This window comes from Pseudonaja textilis, chromosome 5 (genome assembly GCF_049901715.1).
Source record: "Pseudonaja textilis isolate UNSWEBS1 chromosome 5, rPseTex1.2, whole genome shotgun sequence".
Classification (NCBI taxonomy): Eukaryota; Metazoa; Chordata; class Lepidosauria; order Squamata; family Elapidae; genus Pseudonaja; species Pseudonaja textilis.
In genome coordinates, this window is record NC_141994.1 from 46,518,529 (window position 1) to 46,539,558 (window position 21,030).

The 21,030-nt window shown below is 34.4% G+C and overlaps 1 protein-coding gene across 3 annotated transcripts in view; it reads left to right on the forward strand.

Moving 5' to 3' along the window:
- The window catches only part of MRTFA (myocardin related transcription factor A), a 77,600-nt gene that overhangs the window by 1,212 nt on the left and 55,358 nt on the right, over window positions 1-21,030 (forward strand). For all 3 annotated transcript variants that reach the window (XM_026696725.2, XM_087934758.1, XM_087934759.1), the window contains exon 2: window positions 11,302-11,563. The gene's annotated coding sequence lies outside the window, so the exon portion shown is untranslated. The remainder of the gene's footprint in view (window positions 1-11,301; window positions 11,564-21,030) is intronic.

A 21,030-nucleotide genomic window follows, 5' to 3' on the forward strand; every position in this document is an offset into this window, starting at 1 on the left:
ATAACCATAAGAATATGTTTTGAATAATCCATAATAAAATTATGTGTGTTACAGTCTGAAGATATGACAGTTTTAAGTTTCCCATTTTGAATCCACTTCAGCATCACTCTTTTTTAAAAGAATAGCCATTTCTGTAAAAATAGGTCTTATGCTGCTTTCATGTGAATGCATTTATTGTACTTTGTACTTTCATATTATTCATACTATGTACACATTCTAAAGTGGACTGTTAAGCCACTAGATTTGTTAGTTTTTCTGATATGATTTCTTCCCTTTGCAATACCACACATGCTTGTCTCAAAAGTGCATATTTCTACCTGCTTCTGTTGATGGAATGGTTTCTCAGAACATTCCTTTATTTAAAAGTATATGATTAAGGTTCCATTTATCAGGCAACATAACCGGATATTGACTGTAGTTGCTTGTTTCCATGAAAATTATCCTAAAGTGCAGCTCATTTGCTTTAATGAGCACATCAGTAAATGGTACATTAATAATTTATTGCTTTGGATTAGGTACTAAATAAAATGTTAAAATATTTTGATACTAGCAAGTTGAGAAAACAAGATCTAGATTGCCATTCTCTATTCCATCTCAATAATTTAGTTTTCCTCATCTAAACAGTGTTTTTCAGCCATACTTGTGCATTTTGTACATATGATAATGTGATGACCTAAATATGAAAGATACCTAAAAAAATAATTTGCATATTTCTGATTAAGATGTTGAATTATATGCAAAAATGGATAACGACATAATATATTTTGGAATTAAATATATGAGAACTATCTATTAGTTATAATGGATAAAAAGTAAAACAATGATTTTGACTGCGTAATGTTTTCTTTGTTGTGTTCTGCAACTTCTCCAAAAGGTATATTTTATTTTGAGAATGATTTATATATCTTCTCAATATCCCTCTTTGGTTTGGACATATTATTTTTTTAAACCTTGACTATGCATTCATGTGAACATCAGCAGCAACTGATTATACAGAATAATAGCTATAGCATATGTGAACCCACTGGCATATATTACTGTTTTGAATCCTAAAGTAATTGAAATAAAGGAAATTTGGAATGAAAATACTTCCAAAGTGCTTGTAAAACACATATTTTTCTGAATGTTAATTGTTAAATTAGGTACAAGGTAGTATTCTGAAATATACAGTATGTGGTATTTACTACTTACATATTTGTGAAAAAAGGAAAACATCAAGGTTTCACTGCTCTATGCAGTAAGAATATTAAAATCTATGTTAACTGTTTATGTGCTTAGCCATGTAACTGTGTATCTTCAATTTTTTGGCATATTGCGAAGATTCTGTAAGATCTACAGAAATAACATAGTTCATAACATTACCTTTGAAGTTTTCAGAAAAATGAATTGTGAATTAATGGTGAGTGCAACCATGTATGCTAACAGTTTCTAACTGTTTGTTGTAGGAAGTTGGTAAAACTAATAACTGCTATTCTGCAATTATTTAGTTGTCTATAGTTTTCAATATTTGTGCAACATTACAGAAAAATACACAGTTTGGTATTACTGGATTCAGAATGCAGCATTCTTCATGGCTGTGGAATTCAGAAACTAAACAACATGCACTCCTTAATTTATTTATATTATTTATTTTCTGTTCTCTGCTGCATAGACTTTATTTTTCTTTATATCAATCTAATATTTTATCCATTGGAGTGAACTTTAGATAGGTTTATTCTCCTCTTCTTTTCTGTTTTAATATATTTTAAAACTATATGCATATATTTTAAATTGTATATTGCAGCAATATATGTGGAAATAAGTTTGAACTCAGAAGAACTTATTTCTGAATTAGCTTATATAGTGTTCTGCTGCATGTATATTAGGTAGTCCTTGTCTGGTGACTGCCTCAGACAGCAATTGTTCACAGTTATGACACTGATAAAAAATGTTTAAAAAAACATGGAGGCTTATGAAGTTTTATAATTAAGAAAACTAAATGCGGCATTCCTTTATGTAGAAAGGAAGTTGCAGTTAAAGCCGAGTTGATTTAAAATTAGTGAAACAAGATGATGATCTTTGGGGAATTTTAGATTAAAAATCTACTAATGAGGGACACTTTGGAATAGTAACTTGAAAATATGTACTAGGCATTCATTCTCAGCAGGATGTTCCACTCCATAAAGATGATAGTGTCTCATTTGAAATGCACTTTTTAAAGAAAGTTGTATGAATCAATTTGTTTTAAATCTCAATAGTTCAGATATTAATCCTTCTAAAATTTAACCATTAATAGAATTGACTAATAACTCATCTATAGGTAGTTTGAGCTGATAAAAATATTTCCCATATTTTGTAGAAATACAACATATTTAGTAGAATACAGTATAAATTTCTGCAGATGTGCTGAAATTGCTTAGAGCAAACCATTGATACTAATGATATTTTACATTTCTATACCATCAGCTATTGATTTGTTGTTGTTTGTATTGGATTATGTGTTTTGGCTGTTTGGCTATCAAGGAAGAAAAAATCATACAGATTACAATAATGCTGGTTTTAAGGGCAAAGTACAGAATCTTTGAAACCACGACAGGAACTCCCAACTTTTATTTCATGAGTTAATTGAACAAGATTTCCTTGAACAATTTGTCACTTTTCCTTGTTTTATGAGTGAGGAGAAGACAAATAAAATCCAAGTTCTTGTATAGAGATCAGAGACTTTTTGAGCGCCAGCTGGAGACTTTCCATGTTGCTCAGCTACTCTGAAGCTCTGACTCACAAGTAGTGGAAGGCAGATAACCCATTGTAATTGTTGAAATAGCAACAGCTTGGCCTGGACATGTAAACAGTGATATATAAACATTTCCACTGAATTGAGAAATTTATTGGTAAGACAAGACTGCTACATCTTTTCAAGATGAAGTTATGTTCTGAGAAGAACAAATTCCATTCCCCTCTTACCCTCTCATCATCTCATCCTGTTTAGATGGGAAACAGAATATCTCTATTCTGTTATTAACTCTAGTAATGAGAATGAAAAGTAATGAAAACTGTATGCACATTTTAATATTTGATCATGGAATCCATATAATCAAAATAGTATCCTTGCATGGATAGGGAATAAAAAGTATATTGGGGACTTTTAGTAGAATTTCTCAGGTGTAGATCAGCGTAAATGTATGATTCTTGATAAAAGTAGCAAATAAAAAAATAGGCTGAAATATTTGTCTTGGCTGTTTTCAGTTGCTAACATTGTCTTTAAGAATACCGGAAGAGTCCAGCTGGATCAGGCAAAAGGCCTATCCGACTTACTGTTTTTAGAATCATTGCAAGCTCTATAGTATTCATCTTGAAGTGCAATGGCTAGTGTAACAAAGCTCCAATTGTGATTATACCACAGACTTACATAAGAGCAATTACTTGGGTGCTAGTTCTAGCTTCAGTTTCTTAATGATCATAATAATGAAAATTGCCTTTTTTACAGCAATAAAACACATGGGTTGACATATTATTGAAGAGTGCAGTATAATTCTATAAACAAATTTGGATTCTTTTGTGCCAGCATGCATTACGTTGTATAGCTTTATATTGAAATGCATCTGCATGTGAAGTCCATTCACCCAATGTGGACACTTCACAATCCATTTTTAATTTTATCATTGTGAATAGTTTGGTATTGTTTGGAGTCATGTTGGTTATTTTTCAGTGGCGGGGAACAGATGTCAGTGTTAAAGGGACACTTATTTTTTGTAAAAAGGTTAGCAATTTCATATTTAAATAGTTTGACAGTTTATTAATTGATTGTATTTATTAAACAAAATTATATAACTGCATAACTCACACATAGTGACTCTAGATAAAGCACAGCGTTAAAAATCCACAGTTAAAATTCACAGTTTAACCTTCTCCATTTATACAGCTATCCTTCTCAATATGTGACTCTCAGCAGTTCACAAATAAAAACATTATAAAAGCACCAAAATAATATAACAATAAAACAATAAAGATAAAAGCATATTAAAAAAACAATCACAAAATCCAAAACCCACAGCTGATATGAGCACCTCAATATAGTGCTTGAGTATATACTATCTAAATTAGGTGATTACTTATTTTGAATTTCTCAATTTGCCATATAACATAACTTCTTGTTATTTTTATCTCAGTTCTTCTAATTTTCCTCTTGGAAAAGTTGGATATTTGACTTAAGTTTCAATGTTAAAAGTAGAAGTGTTCAGTATCTTTCTTCCTCATGTAGCATATTTTTAATTACCTTTGCCCTTCAGTGACCTTTCAATTGGGTTCCTATTTCAGATACATTTGTTGTTTGAAGAACACATAGCAAAGAGCATTGAGACAAAGGTGGGGGGCGTTTGCATCTTTTATTGATAAAAAGATTGCATTTTTGCCAAAGTTGCAAAGTTGTGTAGAACTTCTGGTTGTTGGTTTTTTAAGAAGGTTTCCTTGCCTTTAATAGTTGTTATGCTGCTCATTAACCACTGTAGTGTCCTCTTGGACTTCATAAATGTTTCCTCATTTTAAACATAACAGTCTAGCTGAGATTCTGTTACCTTTTCTGAAGTCAAATCAAATTGGATTGGAAGTTGAGTCATGACAACTGGACTTATTTTCTTTTTTTTAGTTTGAAACATTTCACTACTTATCCAAGTAGCTTCTTCAGTCTGAAGAAGCCTGAAGAAGCTACTGGATAAATAATGAAATATTTCAAACCAAAAAGAAAAAAAGTCCAGTAGTCATATGTCTCAACTTCTAGACAACTACCTGGATGACTAAGAATCTTTATAGAACATGTTAGACTTTCTCAGCAGTACTTCCTTAAACATTAAAAGGTGTAACATTATGATAACTATTCCAGTCAGTTCAAGTTTGTTTAGATCTTTAGTGAGATTCTGGATATTGCAACATTTTAACATCCAGTGTAGCATTGGTTTCCTCGCTCTTCCAGCACAGTATTTTATAAAATATATAGAAAATTGGTATGTTTATTATACCAGTATCAATAGTTTTCTAGAGTGTGGGAGGATAATTGAACTAGTTCGTTGCTGTTATTTTTTAGATATGTCTCTAATTTCATTATTTTTCTTACTGCTACAGCTAGTTGCCATTTTACCAAATGTCTGTGCAATTTGACGGTTGTAAAATTTTGTGGCATAAAATTGCAATCAGTATTATCTGAGATACTATATATCAGTATTACTAAATGAGAACCACCCAGAGTTTCTGGGAGTTGGGTGGCATATACATATAATTCATTACTCATACTTCAGAGTTGGCAGTTCATAGGAGTTGCTCTGTAATCGGCTCCAACCCTGGGAAATCACTTTACATTTACCTCCATTCTGATATTATATTTTGCAGCCCATGCCTAACGTAACTAAAATACTATCAGCATTTTTCCTTTACTGTTGAGGTACTTTTGAGTAAAAAGACCTATCCCTATCAAGATAATATTAGGCATAATATATTAGGCATAACTCTATATTTCCACTCTTGATGACCCAAGTGATGCTGTGGCTGCCCTTTTGTGGTGCCTTGGAGGCTGTGGGACCTGGATGGGGACAACAGGCTTTGATTGCATCCTGGTAGGACTGAATGACTTTGGGTACATGCGGCTCCAGGATCCAGGACTTTATCATCTTTGATTCTTGATGTGGTGCCACTGCTCCAGAAAGACCCAGTCCGCAAGTTGGGGATGCTCCTAGACTTGCAACTCCTGTTTGATGAGCAGGTAGCAATTGGGGCTAAGAGGGCCTTTGCACAAAATGGTGTTGCAGCTTTTTCCTGGATCAGGATTCCCTGCGCTCAGTCATTCAGTCCTTAGTCATCTTACAGCTGGACTATTGTAATGGATTACATGGGGCAACTCTTGAAGAGCATTTGGAAGGTACAACTTGTGCAAAGTGCGGCAGCGCGGGTAGTTTTGGGGGCCCCAAGAATGGCCCCCGTAACACCATTGCTCTGTGAGCTGCTTTGGTTACCAGTCTGATTCTGGGTGAAATTCAGGTATTGGTGATCGCCTTTAAAGCCCTTCATGGTATAGGCCTAGGTTATCTGAGGAATTTTCTCACTCCACTGGGATTGGCCCGTACCACTTATGCTGGCAGAGGAAGCATGCTGTGGGTCCTGTCAGCCTGATTATTCTGGCTGACAGGGACTAGGAGGGGAGGGCCTTCTCTGCTGTTGCTTGTGCTCTCTGGAACATCTTGTCCCCCAATGTGAGGTTGGCCCCAACCTTCCTACCTTTTGGTAAGAGCCTAAAGATGTGGCTTTGTCAGTTGGCTTGGGGTCCCAGTGAACAGCGCAATGGAGGTGGTTGATTGAGTAAAAACAGATCCCACCTCCCATCTCTGCCCCTCCCCTCCCCATGTGTCTGTGGTTTTAGTGTTTAATTTTAACTTTGTTTTAACCATATGTAACTGTAAGCTGTCCTGTAAGCCCTATGATAAGCAGTCAATACATTTAATAAGTAAATAAATAAATCTATTATTGCTCTTTCTAGCATATGTCCAGTATATGTGCTGTCCATTTATTTAGTGTATGGCAAGTATGTATATGTCTGTATGATATGTAGACTTTATTTATTTATTTATTTAACTTGTCAGTTGCTTACAAGATAATAGGTATAAGTATATACATAGTTATGAGTACATGAAATGGGTACATATAAGAAAAATAAAAGAAACAATAGGACAGGGACGGTAGGCACGTTGGTGCGCTTATGCACGCCCCCACAGACCTCTTAGGAAAGGGGTGAGGTCAATAGTAGACAGTCTAAGATTAAAGTTTTGGGGGTTTGGGGAAGAAACCACAGAGTCAGGTAGAGTATTCCAGAGATTGACCACTCTGTTGCTGAAGTCGTATTACCTGCAATCAAGTTTGGTGCGGTTAACCTTGAGTTTGTATCTGTTGTGTGCTCTTGTGTTGTTATGGTTGAAGCTGAAGTATTCATTGACAGGTAAGTCATTGCAATGTATGATTTTATATACCACACTTAGATCAGCCCGAAGACGGCGTAATTCAGGGTTTTCTAGGTCTAGAATTTCAAGTCTGGTGGCATAAGGTATTCTACAACAAGTAGAGGAGTGGAGAATATTTCTGGACTTTCTCAACTGTGTTAATATCAGATACATAATGTGGGTTCCAGACTGATGAGCTGTATTCGAGTATTGGTCTAGCAAATGTTTTGTATGCTCTAGTTAGTAGTGTGATATTACCAGAGAAAAAGCTACATAAGATTAGGTTAACAACTCTTAATGCCTTTTTGGCTAAGTGGTTACAGTGGGCTCTAGCACTTAGATCATTAGAGATGAGTATTCCAAGGTCCTTTACAGAGCTTGGATCATCAACAAGGTCTTGACTATTCAGCTTATATTTTATTTTCTGATGTTTTTTTGCCAATATGTAAGACAGAGCATTTATTTGTTGAGATTTGAAGTTGCCATTTGTTTGACCATTCTGATACATAGTCAAGATCTTTTTGAAGGGTAGCAGTATTGTCTGTGGTATTGAACAGCTTTACATCATCAGCGAAGAGAACGCAGTTGCTCTTCATGTGACCACAGAGGTCATTTATGTAGCGTATAAAGAGAGTTGGTCCTAGAACTGTGCCTTGGGGGACACCACTATTGACAGGTACAGAATTTGTTAGGACACTCCCAATTTTGACCATTTGTTGTCTGTTTGACAGGAATGCTTCTATCCAATTATGCAGTTGTCCAGAGATACCATAAGATTTTAGTTTTAGGAGTAGTTTGTTGTGTACCACTGAATCAAAGGCTTTACAGAAGTGTATGTAGATTGCGTCTATTGTTTTGCCCTAATCGAATTGTGTAGTCCATATGTTTTGTAGTGTACATGATAGTTTTTTTCTGAAACCAAATTGTTTATTAGAGAGTAGGTTGTTTGTCTCTAAGTGGAGGATAATGGATTGGTTAATAATTGATTCCATGACTTTACAGGTGATGCAGCATAAGGAGATTGGTCTGTAATTTTCAACTAGGCTGGGGTCTCCCGTTTTGAAGGTGGGGATGACCATGGCTTGTGACCATAGGTTAGGCAAGCAGCTGGTCCTGAAAGATTTTTCAAAGATTATGCTTAGAGGTTTGGCTATGGCAGTGGATAGCTTTTTTAAGAAGTAGGCACATATTCCCTCTGGTCCAATAGATAGAGATGGTTTTAGATTGCGTAGTGCTTTTTCAACATTGTCTTCTGTAAAATCGATATGTATTAGTTCATTGTAGTTTTCTGTGGTTCGGCTAGGAAATACTGGGCATGATCCATTGCTGTTTACAAATACTGAGCCAAAGAATGTGTTAAAGAGGTTGGCTTTAATGGTGTCATGGTTGCAGTTTTTACCATTAGGTTCTATCAGGAGTGGGATGTTAATTTGTTGTTTAAAAAATTGTAAAAAGCGTGGGTGGAATTGGTGTGTAGTTTCAAGTATCTATTAGCCCTGTAAGGAATTACAGCTGCGCATTAGGCTCTGTCTGGTTTTTGTTTTACTAAAACTTTTGGTATGTTTTTGGACTGTCTGTCCAATAGGATCTGAAGGGCTTCTAAAAGGTGTCATTGGGCTTCTAATGGGAATTTATAGCAAGCAATATCTGATAAATTGTGTTTAATTACAATTAAATCTCAGATAACCATCCAATACTTTGTCCCACTTACTTTCAGTATGCAGTCAAGATTTGAACAAAAATGAATGATTTGTTAGCAGAAGGCTTCCAGACCTTTCATAATAGCAGAAAGGGATATTTTCCTTTTAAAATCTTGTAATAGTTGTATGATTTTGTTTAGGAAACCTTAAAAGATATTAACACCCCCCACCCACCCCATATACAGTAGTTATGCTTTTAGTTTATATTCCCCCTTGCAGAATTTGTACTATTTAGTAAGTAAATGTGAGTGATCAGTGAAACCACAGTGTGATTCAAATTAAACTAATAGGCATTATAGAATAGTACTGCCATTAAACCTTAAGAGTAGTTGTTTGATATCAGGTTGTGCAGGGAATAGTACAGACAGTATTACAACTTTAAAATGTTAGCTTATGCAAACGAAGTGGGGAGCAAAGCCTAAAGCAAGTTTGAAAGTGTACCTGCCTTGCCTGCACAACCTGATAGGTTGCTTAGGAGGAGGGGAAGGAGGTAACCTACAGTATGAGAATTCCTGATTTATAATCTCAGAACATTTTTCAGATTGATTTCCTTTGTAGTTTTTAAAATTTGGGAAAGAAATACAGATTTACTACCACAATTGAGCCCAAAATTTCCATTGCTAAGCAAGACAGTTGTTAAATGAGCTGTGCCCCATTTTTGCCACAGTTGTTAGCTGAATCACGGCAGTTGTTAAGCAAATCATGCACTTGTTAAATAAATCTAGCTTTCCCCATTGACTTCATTTGTTTGAAGCCAGCTGAGATGGTAATAAATGGTGATCACATGACCCTGGGACAGTGCAACTCCTTATTACTTTTCTCATTCACAAAACCACTAATGTAATAGTGGCCAAGGATTTTTCAGCTACTCCTGCATACAGTATTTTGATATCAGGGTTTATGATTCCGCTATTAAGAAAACACTGAACAAGAATACCATTCAGAGAAGTTGAAGCTTAAATTTATGTGAGTCATTGAGCATGACTGCAGTCTTGAGCATACAAATATACAATAGAATTGCTGAAACAGAAGAAATGTAAGCCCTGATTTTAATTGAGGCATGGGTCACTTCAAGCAAGTAGCTTATGAAAGGGAGCCTGAAATAATGAGTTCAAGCAATTCTGTAAGAGTAATAGGTAAAATATTTTTGAATTGATTTGTAGGATTGAACCAATAGGTAAAAGTTGATATCACTATTGCTAAAGAAGTTGCCATTAATTTCTAAATCTGAAGATTCACATATTTTTTTATGAGCAAAGAAGTGACTGTTGGGTCAATGTATCCAAAAATGTCATCTAGTCATTTTCTGCCAATGAGATTGTAAACTGTACCTGTTGAAATGATAAAAAAACTATGCATTTTGTCTAATAATTGATACATGTTAAGGCAATTTTCATTTTTGAAAGATGTTTCCTACATTGCATTGTTTTCTTCTAAAAAAGAAGAAATTGGGGAATAACCTAATTATGAGGTGAAGGGAAATTCTTGCCTTTCTTTTTAACAGTGCTGTTTCTTGATCTGAATTCTTCCTCCATTGTATGTGTACGTGTACATATACAGTGTACGTATATATGTGTGTGTACACACACACACACACAAAAAGGGAGAATGCAGCAGCATTATATCACATTAATTTATGCTTAGGATGGTATTCCTGGTTACAATGAAAGATATCTAGAAAGCTCCTCCTTTTTAATAAAAAGGCTCATTTATATTCTCTCAAGAAGAGCTTTATAACTTTTTATTAATCCTATTTAACAACTTACTGTCCTTTTTCTCTCACAGTTATACTGGGAATAATATAGAGGATGCACTATATTAATCACTGTTTATGCTGAATACTAGGATATTAATCAAAATCTTAGTGCTTTTGAGTTTAGTAGTCAGTATTAGGGTTGGTGTTTTTTTTTTAAATGGGAGAAAATAAGGATGAAATTTTCTCATCTGCAAAATGGAAATAAAAAATGTCTATGTAAAATATTCAATAATAAGTGTAAAGATAGTCATGAATGGCATCCCATCCAGAGTTGCAGTTGGAGATACGCAACTATGGACCGTACTTGGCACCTGATGAAATCCATCAGCTGATACTAGTCTCCTCTGGCAGGTTTAGAAAGCTTTTACTGCTTTGATCTACCTATATCCTCATTGTGCTTCTGCTCTCTGGAGCCTGTAATACTTGAAAAAGAAACAAATGTTGTCAAATAGGGTCTCAGGCTGCATGCTGAAGATCACGTTTTGAAAAGACTTTGCAACTCTTTTGCTTTAGAATTGGGACAGACCAAAGTTAGCCAGTTTTAAAATCTCACATAACTTTCCTCCGTCAAATTCAATATTTACATCTTTTCCTAATAATAGTGTTAATAGTGTGGTTCTTACATTGTTAACTATGTATATAGTTTATATTCAGTTGGAGTATTAACTAGATTTGAATTATGATTGTAACTCCTTCACTGAAAGGAGATTTAAAAGAAGAAAAATAACTCTTGACTGCTTTGACCTGTAGTACATAACTAATTTGTGCATTAAAAAAAAAAACACTGTTTGAACGGCTACTTTTATTTTGAACTTGTGAAAAAAAGACCTGCAGATAGAGAACAAATTAAAAAATCAAATAATTTCTAATTTTATTCTCTTTTCAGGCTGTTGTCACAAAAGCCAAAGTGGATTTCTCTGGTGTCCTGTGCCTGCCCCCTTCCGTCATTGCTGGAAATGGGCTGGACGGAGGAGGGGTTGGCGAGAATGAAGAGGAAACACTCTCAGTGTCTCTTTTGGCTGCACCAAGCCCACAAAGTGAAGCTGTTGCCAATGAACTGCAAGAACTTTCCTTGCAGCCCGAGCTGACTGTAGGCCTCCATCCTGGCCGGAACCCAAATCTTCCTCCTCTTAGTGAGAGGAAGAATGGTAAGTGAAACAATAAGGCCTGCCATAATGAATGTTTTTGCACAGTAGTTTTTAATTTCTCAGTAGACATATGGACATCTCCATTTCATCAGGTGTAATGTAACCTATCCTAATGTATCTGCATCTGTATTAAGTTAAGAAAGGTTATGTTCATTGGTGTTAGGAGATCAAAACTGAATAATGCTTTTACATAGGAACATTATCCTGTATCTTTACTGTATTCTATATAAATATAGAATATTTATACTCGTTTGCTATTGATTACATAGAAAAACTGAGTAGCAGACCATTAGCTAGAAATAGTTGCATTTATGATTTTATTTATGTTTAACTAACCATAGAATACAATGTGGTTTCTTTGGATGGGCTTCATGTCCTGTGTGCACTTAAAACTTGTGGAATATAACCTGTGATTCACAGCAAAGTAGTCTTCAAGATGTTACTAAAATACAAATCTCTTTTCTCAAAAGAAATAAGAAACTGCTGTACAAATTAGTACTACCGTATGCACAAAGATTTTATACAGGATCAGGAAAGCTGAGGCTCAGAATGAACAAAGACTTAAAACAAATGTCAAAAATAATAATAAAAGGTTTATTCAACTTGTGTGAAACAAGAAAAAAGTAAAGGAAATGATTGATCCACTAATGGATGATGATGGGCAGCATGGAGAAAGCGGAACTGCTTAAGTCATTCTTTGTGTCTGTCTTTAGGAAAAACAGTGTAAACTATCAAAGCAGTCTTGTGAAAGACATATTAATCAAGTCAAAATAGGCAAGAAAATGGCAATACAACATTTGTCTACTCCAGATGAATTCAGATCACCAGGATCTGATAAATTACATCTCAGAGTTCTGAAGGAGCTGGCATATGTGATCTTAGAACTACTGAACCATGTCTTTCAAAGATCCTGGAGCACTGGGACTAGCTAGTTAGAGGACTAGCAAAGAGAAGTATGCAACGGAGTACATCAGGGTTCTGTATTAGTAATCTTCAATATCTTCATAAACAATTTAGATGAGGGGTTAAAAGGGGAACTCATCAAAAATGTAGATGACACAAACTGTGCAAATGACACCAAGGGAATAGACAACACTCCAGAAGGATCTTGACAGACTTGAACCTATCCAACAAAATGTAATTCAGTGGTGAGAAAAGGTTCAACACTTGGCAAGAAAAACCAAATGCATAGGTATAAAATACATGGTTCCTGACTCAATATTAGTAACTATGAGAGGGATCAAGGAGTCCTAGTAGACAATCATTTAAATAGTTGCCAGCAGTGTTTTGCAGCTGCCAAGAAAGTCAGTGTAGTCCTAGGCTGCATCAACATAGGGCTAGTATCAAGATCACATGAAGTGTTAGTGCTGCTTTGATAAAACCACACTTGGATGTGTCCAGTTTTGGTCACTATGATACAAGCAAGTTTTTGAGACTTTAGAAAGAATACAGAAAAGAGAAACAAAGATGTATTGGAGATTGGAAGCTAAAACATGAAGAATGATTGCAGGAACTGGATATGTTTAGTCTAACAAAGAGAAGGACTAGAGGTGAGATGATAGCAGTCTTCCAATATTTTAGGGGCTATCACAGAGAAGAGGGGGGTCAATCTGTTTTTCAAGCACTTGAGGGCAAGACAAGAAATAACAGGTGGAAACTTATCAAGGAGAGATCCAACTGATCTAACAACTAAGGAAAAATTTCCAGACAGAATAATTAATCAGTGGAGCACGTTACCTTCAGAAGCTGTGGGTGCTTTATCGCTGGAAGTTTTTAAGAAGAGATTGGATAGTCATTTGTCCAGAAAAGTATAAACTCTCCTGCTTCAGAAGAGAGTTGAACTATAAGACCTCCAAGGTCCCTTCCAACTGTGTTATTCTGTTATTCTCTGTTCAGAGAGACTTCTATCCAAATAATTGTGTGCCTTTTCTTTTGTGGGTTTCTTCTCTGACTTTATCTAACCTATATAGCATTTGAGTATTTTAATAATCATATTTTATGGAGAAAGTAATGAGTTCCTTTTGTATGTGATTTTTGTTATACTTGTATTTTACCAATTCAATATAATTTATTTTGCAATATTTTGTTCTATGGTGAAGATAAGCCTGATATTAGCTCTTGAGTGTAGTTAGCTTTTTGTACTGCACTTGGAAGCTTTTAACAATCACTAAAGAAAATAAAGTTTCTTGTTTGTTTATGTATCTCCCTAGATGACAGTTACCAAGTAATTTTATGGACAATAATGTAATTGAGAGAGCCAATTTGGTATAGTAGTTAAAGTTCACCAGGCTAGAAACTAGGAAACCAAAAGTCAATGCTAACTTAAAGCCCCCCCAAAAAAATTTTTATTGGAAATTTAATATTTACAAAAAATGTTATAAATTAAGCTGTAGAAAAACTATTTTGCACATGTATGTATTGGTATTCAGAATAGGTAAAGTAGGGGCGGGCTTCAAACATTTTAGCAAGGGGTTCTCTGCCTGGCTGCTGGGTAGGGGTTGCCATGGTGGGTGTGGCCTAGTCCGCCTCCTGCACCATGGTGGCCAGTGGGGTTTGCCCTCCCCGGGCTCCAGAGGCTTTCCTTGAGCTTCTGGGAAGGTGAAAACAGCCTCACTGGGCTCCAGAGGCTCTCTGGAAGCTGGAACCGGGCCTATTTCTGGCTTTCCCGAACTTCTGGGAGGCCCGTTTTTCACCCTCCCTGAGCCCCCGTGTGCTCCCTGCACTTACCTGCATCTAAAATGGGCCGTGTGAGGACTCCTGGGAGAAGTGGGATGGGCAGGGGCCATCCAGGAGTGGGATTTGGGGGATTTGGGGGTTCTCCAAACTGTACAGAATCTTAGCTAGGGGCTCTCCCGAACCCCTGCGAACCCCCAGCAGCCCACCCCGAGGTAAAGGAACAGTCTAACTTTTTTATGTGTCGCACAATTAAAATTCTTTTTTTAATTAAATATATTTCTATTGCATGGCTATTCTTCAGTCTTTCACAAATATGAATTCAGATACATTTGTAATATTGTTATTCTATCTCAATCACTCCCTATTTTATTTTAAAAGTTATTGTTTACCTGCTGAATACTTTTACTCAACTACAATATCATATGCCTCAGTTTAAATGGAAAGAATCTTATTTCTGATTATATATATTCAGCTTATTAATAATTTAAAATATACTTCATGAACTAAAATGTATTATAAATTCTTATATTACTGTTGTTTGGAATAATAGATTCTTATATCTACTATTGTTTTGTATATATTATACCCACACACATACTATTTATGGACTTGAGAAACGGTATTTAATTCTCAACAATGACAACTATAGTAATGCAATGGATATATTAATAAACTTTGAATTAAAAAAATAGAATTGAATATTCATTCAAATGTTATGCCTGTGTGCAGTATTAGTTGTGGAACATCATATACTTTTTTGAAGGTGAAAGCTACAGTGTGTAATCACTATAATAAAACATGTAATCTAGGTATACATTAGCAATATTTTGTGACTTTTATATTAGCATACAGTTATTATGGAAATAGATGTATAATACTTTTTCACAAGCAGTAGTATTTATATATTAGTTGTGATGATTTTCCTTTTCATTTCCAATGTTGATGTAAATAATTGATAGTGCTATTGAGGTTAAGAACACTGTTTACATTCTTTTGATATTATCAAATTAACTCTGGAGAATAGCTTTTTTCTAAACGTTTGTTTTTTTCTGTTTAAAATTTTGTTCTGTTTTTTCTAAAATACTGTTTTTTTCTGTTTAAAATTTTGTTCTGGAGGATATTTAATTAAATCATAACATTATTTTAAATTTTAGTGTATTTGAAAGAACCCTTTTGTTATGGAGTTGGCTGAAATGGAAAAAATTCACTATTTTGATTAAAGAAAAGAATATAAATGCTTTTGTTTCCACATGGAGACCGCTTCTGAAATTTATGCTTGAAGTGGAAAAGAATGAAACTTTGATTTTGGGTTTTACCAGTTAGACTGATAGATCCTTATAGAAATGGCTAGTTTATAATATTATGAAAAAACAAAGCTGTGATTTGATGTTAAGGCCTTATTTTACTGCAACAGAGGGAGTCGGAAGTTAATGCTTTTTTTTCTTAATCCTTCCTCACTTTTTCTTCTCCTCCTTCCTCCCCATTATTTTCCTATTTTCTTTTGTTTTTTGTATCTTATTTTATCTTATAATTCAATACAAATGTTAAAACAGAAGAAAGAGCCCTTTTGTTAAGTCAGAAAATAAGTTGGTGATGATTTAAAAATACAAATAAATATTGTAATGGAATAGACCACACCTAATTTTTTACATTGGAGAATGAAGAAAATGGACTTGGAACAATAGGAAGGAGTCATTAAAATATTGTCTGATTTTTTTTGCTACTGAAGTTTTGTTCTGTTTTCAGCTTAAGGCACAGACTGCTGAGTTACAACTGAGTTCATTGTATGTCCTGAGTGGCTCAGAACAGGTTACCCCTTGGTAGACTATAAATGTGTGTATATTTTAGAAGTAGTTTAGAATAATACACAAATCAAATCTTAGGCATGCACATATGAGGTCTGAAATTTCATAATAGTTGTTTGCACTTCATTGATAGCTTGTTTTTTCATTTAAATTTCAATCACTTCGACATACTGTAAAAAAGAGATACCTACTATCAATTACCTAACTTACCCAAAATTTATGACAATCAAACTCTGAAATCATTTAATTTAATCCAAATAACTTTATCTGAAAATTTGAAGATTTTTAATTATTCTTTACATAGGTGTCTTCCAGTAATATTAGCTATTACCCTTAAATTTACCCTGAAGCTTGATTAAACTTGGACTCCAAATGTTTTGATTTCAGTACATCTTGTTTATTTATGTGAGATTACTTTTTATGATGATTGCTACTGTTTTATGCAGATTAGCAAGATTAACATAGTTTTCTAACTAGCTGTTTACTTTTTTATTCTGTTAATGGATAGAAAAATGAAAAAAACTAAAAATATAAATATATGGGCTACATATATACATATATACATGTTTGTGTGTGTGTATGAATGAGTAAAGCCTTACAAATAGTTTCAATAAAAATGACTATTTCATTGTAATCATCTGCATTTAGCCTGTATTTATTAGAAACTCATTCATTATTTTAAATTTTTTAAATCTTGCCTTTATTCCTTTATAAGTAACTCAAGGCAATGAACATACATAAACACTCCTTACTCCTCATTTTCCCTGTAACAACCAGCCTGTGAGGTGTGTCGGGCTGAGAGAGACTGCTTAGCTGAAGGTCACTCAGCTATTTTTCATACCTATGGTGGGACGAACTCACAATTTCCTGGTTTCTAGCCTTGTACCTTAATTATTGCAAGTAACATGAATTCACTGAATGCTGAAGGAATAATTTTTGGCAATAAAAGGGGCACAAAAATCCAGTTCCCATTAATTATTACCTCATTTCTGTGAGAGAAATGATTTACTGAAGCTACTCCAAGGAGAGACGTCATTTCCTTTTGTATCATTCTTTTTAGTGCAGGTAAGGCAGTATTAAAGGTCGCATAAAGGTCATGTTGTGAAGGATAACTATTTCATTGTGATTAATGTATTCTATAATTTTTATTATATTTAATTAAATTATATTCTACAATTATAACTTTACAATATTTTATAGTGGACCCTGCACTTGCCGGAATATGCTAGGAAGAAGAAGAATGTATTCTACATTGAGCCTATTGAAAAATTCAGTGCATATTTTTCCTTCATAGTCTGGACTGCTATGACAGTTCTTTTGAGAGAAATATTAAACTGTTATGTTTCTTGTCATGTAGTGACAAGCAGTTGGAACAATTTGAAAGTTTTGTATATATACCATTAATATTTTAGATTTCTATGAAGAAATAATATTTTGGAAGAATTTGGGGTGAAGTTATGTGATCAACTGCTCATATTAGATCAGTGGCTCCCAACCGTTTGGGGCCAGGGAGTGGTTCCATGAACAATTTTTACCGAGTACCAGAAGGGGTATGGTTTCATGCGCTGCCTGCATTCCACAGATGGGGCTACGCTTGTTGGTCCATAAATTGCGGGGTTGGGGATCCCTATTTCGCTTTATTCAAATCTTAAGTATGATAAAGCCCACAATAACATGATTCCTAATTGTTAATTTTCCTGAATTATACAATTCCCTTGTGTTGTTTAAAACTTTCCCGTGTTTATAATTTCATTGATAAATAATTCAGTTAATTTTGATAGTTTAATTTGGCATACTTATACATATTTTATATATTAGTGAGTAGCTGGCAGCGACTGGTTTCTAATATTGTAGGCTAGATTTCTAATTAATACTTTAAAAAAACCTCACTTTTTTACTCACAACTTTTGTTGTCATTTACAATCAATCATCATATAATGTTTTTGCTTTTTGTCCCCAGCACATCTTTAGTTAACTGAAGCAGTAATCTCATCTACCCCAAGGCCTCCAAAGCTCTGATTATTATCAATTTTGGTCTGATTTTGATTATTTCACATTCCTGGCAATTTGACTCTCTGGGTCATACATCAAATCAGGTTGGCTGGAACTTGCAGTAGCTTGTTCATCTGCATGGACATATCAACTAAGCAGTTTTTATTGTGAAGAAAAATACATTTGGGAAAAACTCAGTTTAAAGAAATGTGTGGAATTTTAGTCTTGGGTAATGGAGAGTTTCCTTTCAACTATTCACTTTATAGCACTCTTATCAAATATGGCAGGGAAATTCTGCATATGTTCTTGAGATGGCTTTATTGGCAGTACTCACTTACAGACTACCTTGTTCAGCAACCACTCAGAGTTATAATGGTTCTGAAAAAATAACTGCATTTGCAACCAATGCCTGCATTTACAAATTTTGCTGTGTCTCAGTCACATGATTGCGATTACAGCCAGTGCTTGTCATGTGCCTGATCATTTGTTCTTCTCCCCACCTTTGCAGAGCAGACAGATTAGAGAGGAAGGGATTACAAGTGAGCAAGTAGGTACACATTACAGTAATGTGCTGGCACTGGTAGCTATGAATGGGATACCCAAACAGTCCAATGCACAATGTGCCTGCATTGATTTTTTATTTTTATTTGATGTTTTGTAATTCTTTCCTCTGCAAAGAGAGAGAAGAGAAAAACCAAGCCATTTGTATAGGCAATGTCTCCTGTGCCTGACCCATTTCCTCCTTCCCCGTTGTCACCTTGCTCACTTTATATTTGTTCAGTTTCATTTTGCATGTAGCCACATAAAAGGAAACTAACTGCTGGATATTCATTGATTACCTGTGAAATGTCAAAAGCTTCATTGTTTCAAATACTACTAGTTACTCCACTGTACTACATGTCAGTAATCAGATGATCTTGTTTAGGCCTGGAAGTTAAGCAAGGTTGGCCCTAGTTATTAGTAGGATATCATACTACTTGGGAATAATAATTTAGATTGTTAAATTAAAATAATTGTATTCAAAAGCAGTGGCATTTTTTTTGGTCCATGAAAATTTCATGAGTAAATGCATTAAGTTTTTAAGTGTTGAGTTTAGCTTGAAAGTTTGAACCATTGTTTTAATCGTTGTTTCTTAAAGTACAATAACATATAATGTGATATTTTAGGGTCTTTTGAATAGACATAACTTGAATAAAATGTACATATTTGATTTTCACATATAAAAAGGAAGTAGTTTTCAGTATGACCCAAGACAATTCTGGCATATCTAAGAAATTTGAACTCATGTTGCATAACTGCATATAAATTGCACACACTCGATCCAAGAGCAAGCGTTAAGCTTCAGTTGGTTATGTTTGAAATTGGTTCTTATTTAGGTAAACATGAAATTTATAGAACATATGGCAAATTAAAAATGCAATTGTAAGTTGTAGTGCCGGTCATTGAAATCAAAGAATGTTCCCATGTTAGATGATAGCCATGATCCAGAATTACTCAAGTATTTGAATTAAGGCCTGTCATACTTCTTGTGACATAAGAGGCCATATAAATTTGATAGATAGATGGGCAGACAGATAGACATGTAATTATTTCAATATCTTTAGCAAGGAAAACACATTCTAATTGATCTGAAGATTTGGACTGGAAAAAAATGGGTAAAACGGACCTATGTTATTTTTAAAAACTGTGTGTTGTTTAAAATACCCTGAGACAAATTTAGCAGAAAGATTTCAGTCTACTGTTAAAATATGTTTGTAGTTTTAATACTCTCCCAATTTATTCATTTAATTTACAGAAAAGAACATCTTCCTCAAGGAAACCAGACATAGTGACATCAGAGTATACTGAGCCTTTCTGTATGTAGTAAACTTAGTATTGTAACTTACTCAGATCATATCATGTTCTGCCAAAGAAAGATTTGCATGAAAAGAGTCTCTTGATATTTTTATTAAATTGATATGTGAATCAACATATTTTGCCCTCTGAAAATCAATGCCAAACGAAATGGGAGTGAATTACTCTAGTAAAAGTTTTAGCCTGGTCTTCTGAATTGTAATCATTTTTAACATGGTCAGAATGTTTATCCTTTGGGGGTTGAACAGTAATGTTTCCAAAGGCATGGAGTGCCTGATTCCTGGAAGACAGCTGCCATCAATATAGCTATCTAGGGAATCCAAGGGTCCACATGCAGCCTCTTTTTCCTATCCCCAAGTAGGGAAGATTGAAGAGGAAAGAGACTTTTATTTAGCAAAAAAGAAATTAAATTATTCTCCTTTATGTATAATTAATTAGCTCAAATCTGTTGGATTTACTGTGTAACTTGATTCTGGACTGTACCTATAAAGTAGCTAATTTGAGTCTGAAAGTTCATAGAGTTAAAGAAATACGTTTAAAAAGTAAACCTTGAATATCTGTAGTCTACTCTTATTATCTAGTTAAATCCACACTGAAAAGAATGATTCTGCAAGAACAGGAAATTCTGATGATGCCAGTTGGTCAATAGCAGAAGATTTATTACAATAATTATAATGTGAACAGCAGTATCAAATGCTTGTAAATGTGAAGGTAGTCAATATTTAATTTTGAAATTCAACTATGAAGAAAGTTGCCCTTTTCTTTCCTCTCTTGCTTCTGCTGCATAGTTTCAGATGACTCAAGAGTAAGGATAGTTTTCTGAAATTCAAATAAATAGCTGACAAATGTTTCGTAATTTAATGAAGGAAATTTCCTTTGGAAATCCCTATTCTACATCTTTATAGAGCATTTATTAATGTATTCTTGGTCACCAGTAGTCACATTTGAGGCTATTAAAAATACTAATTCACTGCATGTGTTAAAGATTCTGAATCCAATATTGAAGAGGAATATTTATCATGTTAGAGATGGAATCACTTGGAATTAGAGCCTGACAATTAGCTTCCAGTCTTTGGTGAAAGAATGTGTGATGTCTAGACCAAGGAAAATTCTAATTTTCTATCTTCAACAGTTTGATTT